Below are 6,300 nucleotides of genomic sequence, written 5' to 3' on the forward strand. Positions count from 1 at the left end.
GCAAATTCGTGGGACTTGGGGAGCAGTTGATCTTGGCCAAGAGCCATCCGGGGAGCTACGAGGGAATAGCACAGGTAAAACCAACATTTTGGAGGAGTTTACAAAGGGATTTGTAGGTTGTTTCCTACAAGTTGAAACTGGCAGTCGAAGCTGGGGAGAGGCTCCCAAGAAGTCGAAAATCCAAAGTCAAAACCAGCTAAATTCCGTTATGGGTTTTTCTAGGTTTTTTCCAAGGAGTTCGAGATTAAAAGCACACAACCTTTTGTGCAGTTTTTGAGCACCTCCTAGCTAGTCGAAGTTCAACAAGGCAACAATTTACTGGGGCAGCGCAGTGCAGAGTGGTGTAGCAGCTGGGCAGCCTTCAACTCAACTATTTTCCCACCTGGGGTTGGTCTTGCTTGTTCATTGGGACAAGCCCAAGTGCACCATTCCATTTCATATTGTATCTAGCCTGCAAATTTTTAATAATGTGGCTCAACAGTTCCTTATTGGCAGTGTTTTCATGGATGTTTGATGTTTGTTTACATTTTTATATGTTGTTGCACAATTTATTTGCTTATTATCACTTACATTCCTACTTAGGAACATTACAATGATAGGTGGCAAAACAAAGAGGCTAGAAATGCTCTAGCTTGGGGCCTTGCAACAATGGAGCCACTTGCTTGGTCAAAGGAGGTCACTTCTTAAGGGGAATTTTGGTTGCTTTACCATGAGTCCACTCCCTTGTAGGATGGATGTTTTGGGCAAGAAACCATTCAAAAGTGACTTTATCAAGCATTATATATTATTTCAGGCATGTTCCACATATTTGAAGGCATGTTCTAACCTTGAGACATTTGGACAAGGATACTTGGTTCAAGGCATGTTCTACATATTTGGAAGAGGGTTGTTTTCATGAGGAAACATCACGTGGCATGGTTGACATGGTCTAAATCCCTAAGAGGAATTAATGCATACTCTAACGAATTTGGAAGATGGCAAGTGGTAAAGGGACCTATACAAAGGTCCCAAGTCAAAATTTTGACCTAAGCTAAAAGAACACCAAATGGAACATCATTTACACTCTAGAAGAGGAGTGCTAGTGTTTATGAGTTCTCTAAAGTAAGTGCTAGGGTTGAAAATAACCTAAATCACCTAAAGAAAGACATAGTGAGGTGAGACCTAGAATGAAGAATGCTTTCTAAAGTTTAAAGAATTATATTCAGTTCTTTAAAGCCTAGATGGATGAAGCCCTAATTTGGGATGGATGATGATATAAATAGATGGAATCTTCATTTGCTAGAGGTAAGGTTGGAGTTTTGGGATTTCCCCTCCAAGCTTAGTTGAACATATTTTGATTGAAGAAGTTCATGGACAAGTTCAGGGTGAAGTTTTCAATCTTTGTTTTTCTCATTCATGGATGACTAGTTTTCCATTTATGTATTATTTTAATTTTTCCTATGTTTTACTGATGTTTACCAACTTTTTCCCAATTTATACAATTTTTCATTTTTTGGACCCTTGGCAATTTATTCTTGATGCAGAAATTTCCAGCATTGATTGGAAGCCACTTCATGGACTATGAAGAGGACATTGGAAATTTTAATTTCTTTTGATGTTATACAACCAAAAGATGTTGGAGTATGTTATACATATTCTATTGTCGATCAACATCCATGTCCTCATCAATGGAGCAGATTTCTTGTAGGATAAGGAGAATTTTTTTTTTTAATTACATATGTAGAAATTTTCCAGCCATTGATATCTTCAGTTCATGTCTTTCATATTTACAAAAAATCAGCAAAATTTTGTATTGTTAGGTCTACTATATGTCTAAAAAGTAACATTCACAATCGTTGACATATTGTTGCATTTTTCATCCTTCCAAACAAGGACATGAATCCCTAAATCATGAGCTGATTTGTTTTTCCAAGTATAAATTTTTGTGGTATGCTTTCATGTTGAGGGCCAATAAAAGAAAACAAAGAAGGGCATCAGATTTTTTAAAGTTTATATTAGCTCTGCCTTCTAAACCATTGTTGCTAGAGGATATAACATGTCATTTTCATGGCAACAAGGATGATTCTTGGATTGGAGAGGCATGCTTGCTGAATTTTGTAACTATGGCTAGTCTTCATAATGTATATTTGGCCACTTGATGTATTTATATTGATTATTGTAAAGCATATTTTAAATGCTAGAGTCAAAAGAAAATTATATTTTGAGTCAAGTCCCATTTGGACTTTTGAAAGAAGAAAATTTGAAATTTTTGGCTCCAAGTTTGTCAAGTCAGCCTCCCTCCAAGTCAAGTGGGCCCAAGCAAAGGACACACCCATTCGACCCAATAGATCACTATATAAGGCCAACTAAAACTCATTCTCTGACCACCAATTCACACTCTCTCAAGAAGACAGTTTCTGGGCATCCTAGTGAAGATCAAGAAGGACAAATTGGATCTCTTTCTCTCTCTCTCAAGTTTGCACGTGTGGATAGACTCTCTCTCTGCAGTTCAAATAGTTTTGGGCAGGTTTTGTTGCAGGGGCCGAAATTTCTAGGGAATTGTTGGGGGCCGAAATTTTGGGTCAGATCAGGGAGAGTGAAGTGTTGGATCAGGTTGGGAGGCTTGACTTGGAGGGTTTGACAAAGTGTGACCTAGTTAATGTCTAGAAGGTCTAAGTGTGTCTCTTGTTGAACATAAGAATTTATCTATTGAAAAGGTTGTTGGGTTTTTCCCCTTAGTTGGTTTTCTCAGGGTAAATCTTGTCTTCTCTTTTTGCATTGTGATCTTTATTTTTCTCCTATTCTTGTATGGTTGAATTTCTGAAGTATAATTGCTAAATGATATATTGGAATACTTTAAAAGAAGACATCAAAGGAAATTACCAGTTTTTCAGAAATATTGTCTCTATTGCATTTAGAAAATCAACATGGTATCAGAGCTTTGGTGAGAAAAGAACACTAAGATCACCTTTGAAGAAACCCTACATTGAGATCACTATTATTGAATTCCTTGTTGATTTGCATCCATGGCTTCTTCTATGAAATTTGAGAACAAGTTGGAAGGAGCCTCAAACTTCAGAGCTTGGAAGATTAGAATTGATTTTATTCTTGCAAAGAAAAAAGTTTTGGATATTGTGATAGAAAAGGTTATAGAACTAGTAGATATTGAAAGAAAGGAAAAGTTTGAGGATGACATCACTGCCGTGAGTCTTGTTATGGACTCCATTATAGATCATTCTGATAATCTAATTCCCTACATTTCAAAGTTTGATACTTCCAAGAAGATGTATGATGCCCTAATTAATCTATTTACTATCAAGAATGTTGGTGAAGCCATGAACTTGAAGAATGAGCTTCGTGAGATAAGGATGACAAATCATGACACAATGGATTCATGTTTCGTAAGGATCTCACAAATAAAAGACCAAATTCAAGGAATTGGAGAAACTATTTATGAGAACAAACTTGTCACATTACATTACACAATGGTCTACCAAGAGAATGGGATGCATTTGCAGCAAGTATAAGTAGTTGGAAGGAAGCTCCTTCTTTTGAACAACTATGAACTTCTTGTGCTCAAGAAGAATCAAGGCTTATGTCAAGAGATAAAAGGAAGAAAGCTTCTCAAGCATTTGCAACTTGTTTCAAGTATAAAGAAAAGAAAAAGTTTAGCTTTCAACACTAGAAGTTAGGAAGAAGATCACCTCCTCCCCAAAGGAAGAAACATATGTCAAAGATTCAAAGTTATGGTTGTTAGAAATTTGTACATTACAAAAGGGATTGTCGTAAGATGGCTAATAGCAAAAAGAGGAAGGGAAAACAACATGCTTCCATAGTTGACGTTGAAGATGAACATCCAAAGAAACTTAAAGGTGACAAAGACATAAGATTGGAGATCGTGGAAATCTTACTAACGTGATGGAAAGGAGGCTACCCCAAAGGGTAGACCTTGGAGACAACCACAACTATGCAGTCAAAGGAATTGGAAAGGCATCCATTGAGATGGAATGAGGTAACAATGCTATCTAAACAATGTTCTATATGAACCAGGTTTGAAGAAGAATCTAGTCTCTATTTCTTACTTAGAAGATAAAGGAGATAGAGTAGCTTTTGTGGATGGAAAAGTACTTGTATGGTCCAAGGGCTCTAGTATAGATGACGTTATGGTTATTGGGATTCATGAAGGAAGATTTTATAGGCTTGCGAGTCAACCAACTCAAGCCCAAGTACATGATGAAATCAATCCAAGTGAGCTATGGGATTAAAGATATGGTCACCTTCATTATAAAGTATTGCATGAATTGAATCAAATAGTTTCAGGTATCCCTGAATTGCAAATAGATCATGAAGGTGTATGTAAAGGTTGTGCTCTTGGAAAGAACATCAAGAAACCATTTCCAAGTAGTGACAATAGATCCAAAAAAGTTTTAGATTTGATTCACTATGATGTATGTGGTCTGATGCCTGTGAGATCACTTGGAGGATCACTATTCTATGTAACATTTATTGATGACTTCTCTAAAAATACATGGATCTATCTCATGACGACCAAGGATGAAGTCTTCACTAAGTTTCAAGAATTCAAAGCTGAAGTAGAAAACTTGATAGGGAAGAAGATCAAAATTATGAGATCTAACAATGGAGGAGAATACACCTCAAAATAACTCCTCGCTTTCTATAGGAACGTTGGGATTAAGAGGGAGTTGATTGTTCCCTATAATCCACAATAGAATGGTGTGGCAGAACGAAAGAACAGGTCCATTGAAGATTTTGTCAAGGCTATGATGCATGATCAGGATTTGTCGATGTTCTTATGGGGAGAAGCATCATTGACAGTTGTATATATTCAAAATATAAGTCCTCATCAAATTCTAGAAAAATGACTCTTGATGAAGCGTTCTCTAAACAAAAGCCAGAGGTTGGGCATATGATAATCTTTGGTTGTCATATCTACATTCATGTTTTTACGAATAAAAGGAACAAGTTAGAACCTTCAGGAAAGAATGGCATATTTGTTGGTTACAGTGAAGCATCAAAGGCCTATAGAACCTAAATTCCAAAAAAACGACAGATGGAGGTTAGTTGGAATGTCATCTTCAATGAGAAAGTTGCATATTGGAAATGTAAGGAAGTCTCCATGGATTCCTATGTTGAAGTGAAGTTGGAGGCTTCGAAAGAAGAGCATTTGAGTTCTACAAAACGTCCTGAAGAGTTAGAAATGCCCCGTGAACTAGCAGAACTGGTTGTTGTTCCAAAAATAAGAAAGAGACCAACATGGCTTAGATCTACATTGGAAGAAGCAAAAGGACATGCAGCTCCTGATGGCACATCTAGAGAAATTAAGAAACCTAAAAGGTTTTCTAGCTATGCAACTCTTATGACCAATCTTATTGATGCAGAACGTTCCACTTATGAAGAAGCAACTAGCCAACAAGTATGGAAGGAAGCCATGAATGAAGAATACCAATCCATCATGAAGAATGATGTTTGAGAGATTGTGCCAAAGCCGAAAGGGAAGTCAATGGTGACTTCCAAGTGGATATACAAGATCAAGCATGTCACATATGGAAGTATTGACAAATACAATGTGTGATTCATGGCTAGAGGGTTCTGCTAGAAAGAGGGAGAAGATTATGATGAGACCTTTGCTCCAGTAGCTAGTTACATTTCCATTAGATCTATTATTTCTCTTGTTGCTTCGTTGGGATGAAATTTACATCAGATGGATGTGAAGACTACTTTCCTCAATGGTGTGATTGAGGCATAGAGCAACCTCAAGGTTTTGAGGTGCATGGAAATGAATCTCATGTTTGCAAGTTAAAAAAGGCCTTGTATGGACCCAAGAAAGCTCCAAGAGCTTGGTATGCTCAAATTGACAAGACTGGGATTTACCAAAAGCAATGTCGATCCAAACCTTTATTCTGAGGTTGTGAAGAATAAACCTGTCATCTTATTGCTATATGTTGATGATTTGTTTCTGACAAGTGTTGAGCCTCTCACCATTCAGTGTAAAAAGCAATTGGCTTCTGACTTTGATATGAAGGATCTTGGTTTGATGCATTATTACTTGGGATTGGAAGTATGGCAGAAACCTGATGAAGTCTTCCTTGGTCAAGGAAAGTATGTTATTGAGATTCTTCATAAATTTGGCATGATGGACTATAAATCCATGGCTACTCCCATGATGACTAACTTGAAAAAGTTAAGACTCAAGAGGCTTCGAATCCAGATCCATCTATGTACTAACAATTGGTTGGCTCATTGATGTATTTGGTTAACACCAAGCCGAACATTTGCTTTGCAGTGAACACATTGAGCATT

The sequence above is a fragment of the Pinus tabuliformis genome, chromosome 6, assembly GCF_031772625.1.
Source record: "Pinus tabuliformis cultivar Carrire ecotype Pingquan chromosome 6, CPIR1, whole genome shotgun sequence".
NCBI classification, from domain to species: Eukaryota; Viridiplantae; Streptophyta; class Pinopsida; order Pinales; family Pinaceae; genus Pinus; species Pinus tabuliformis.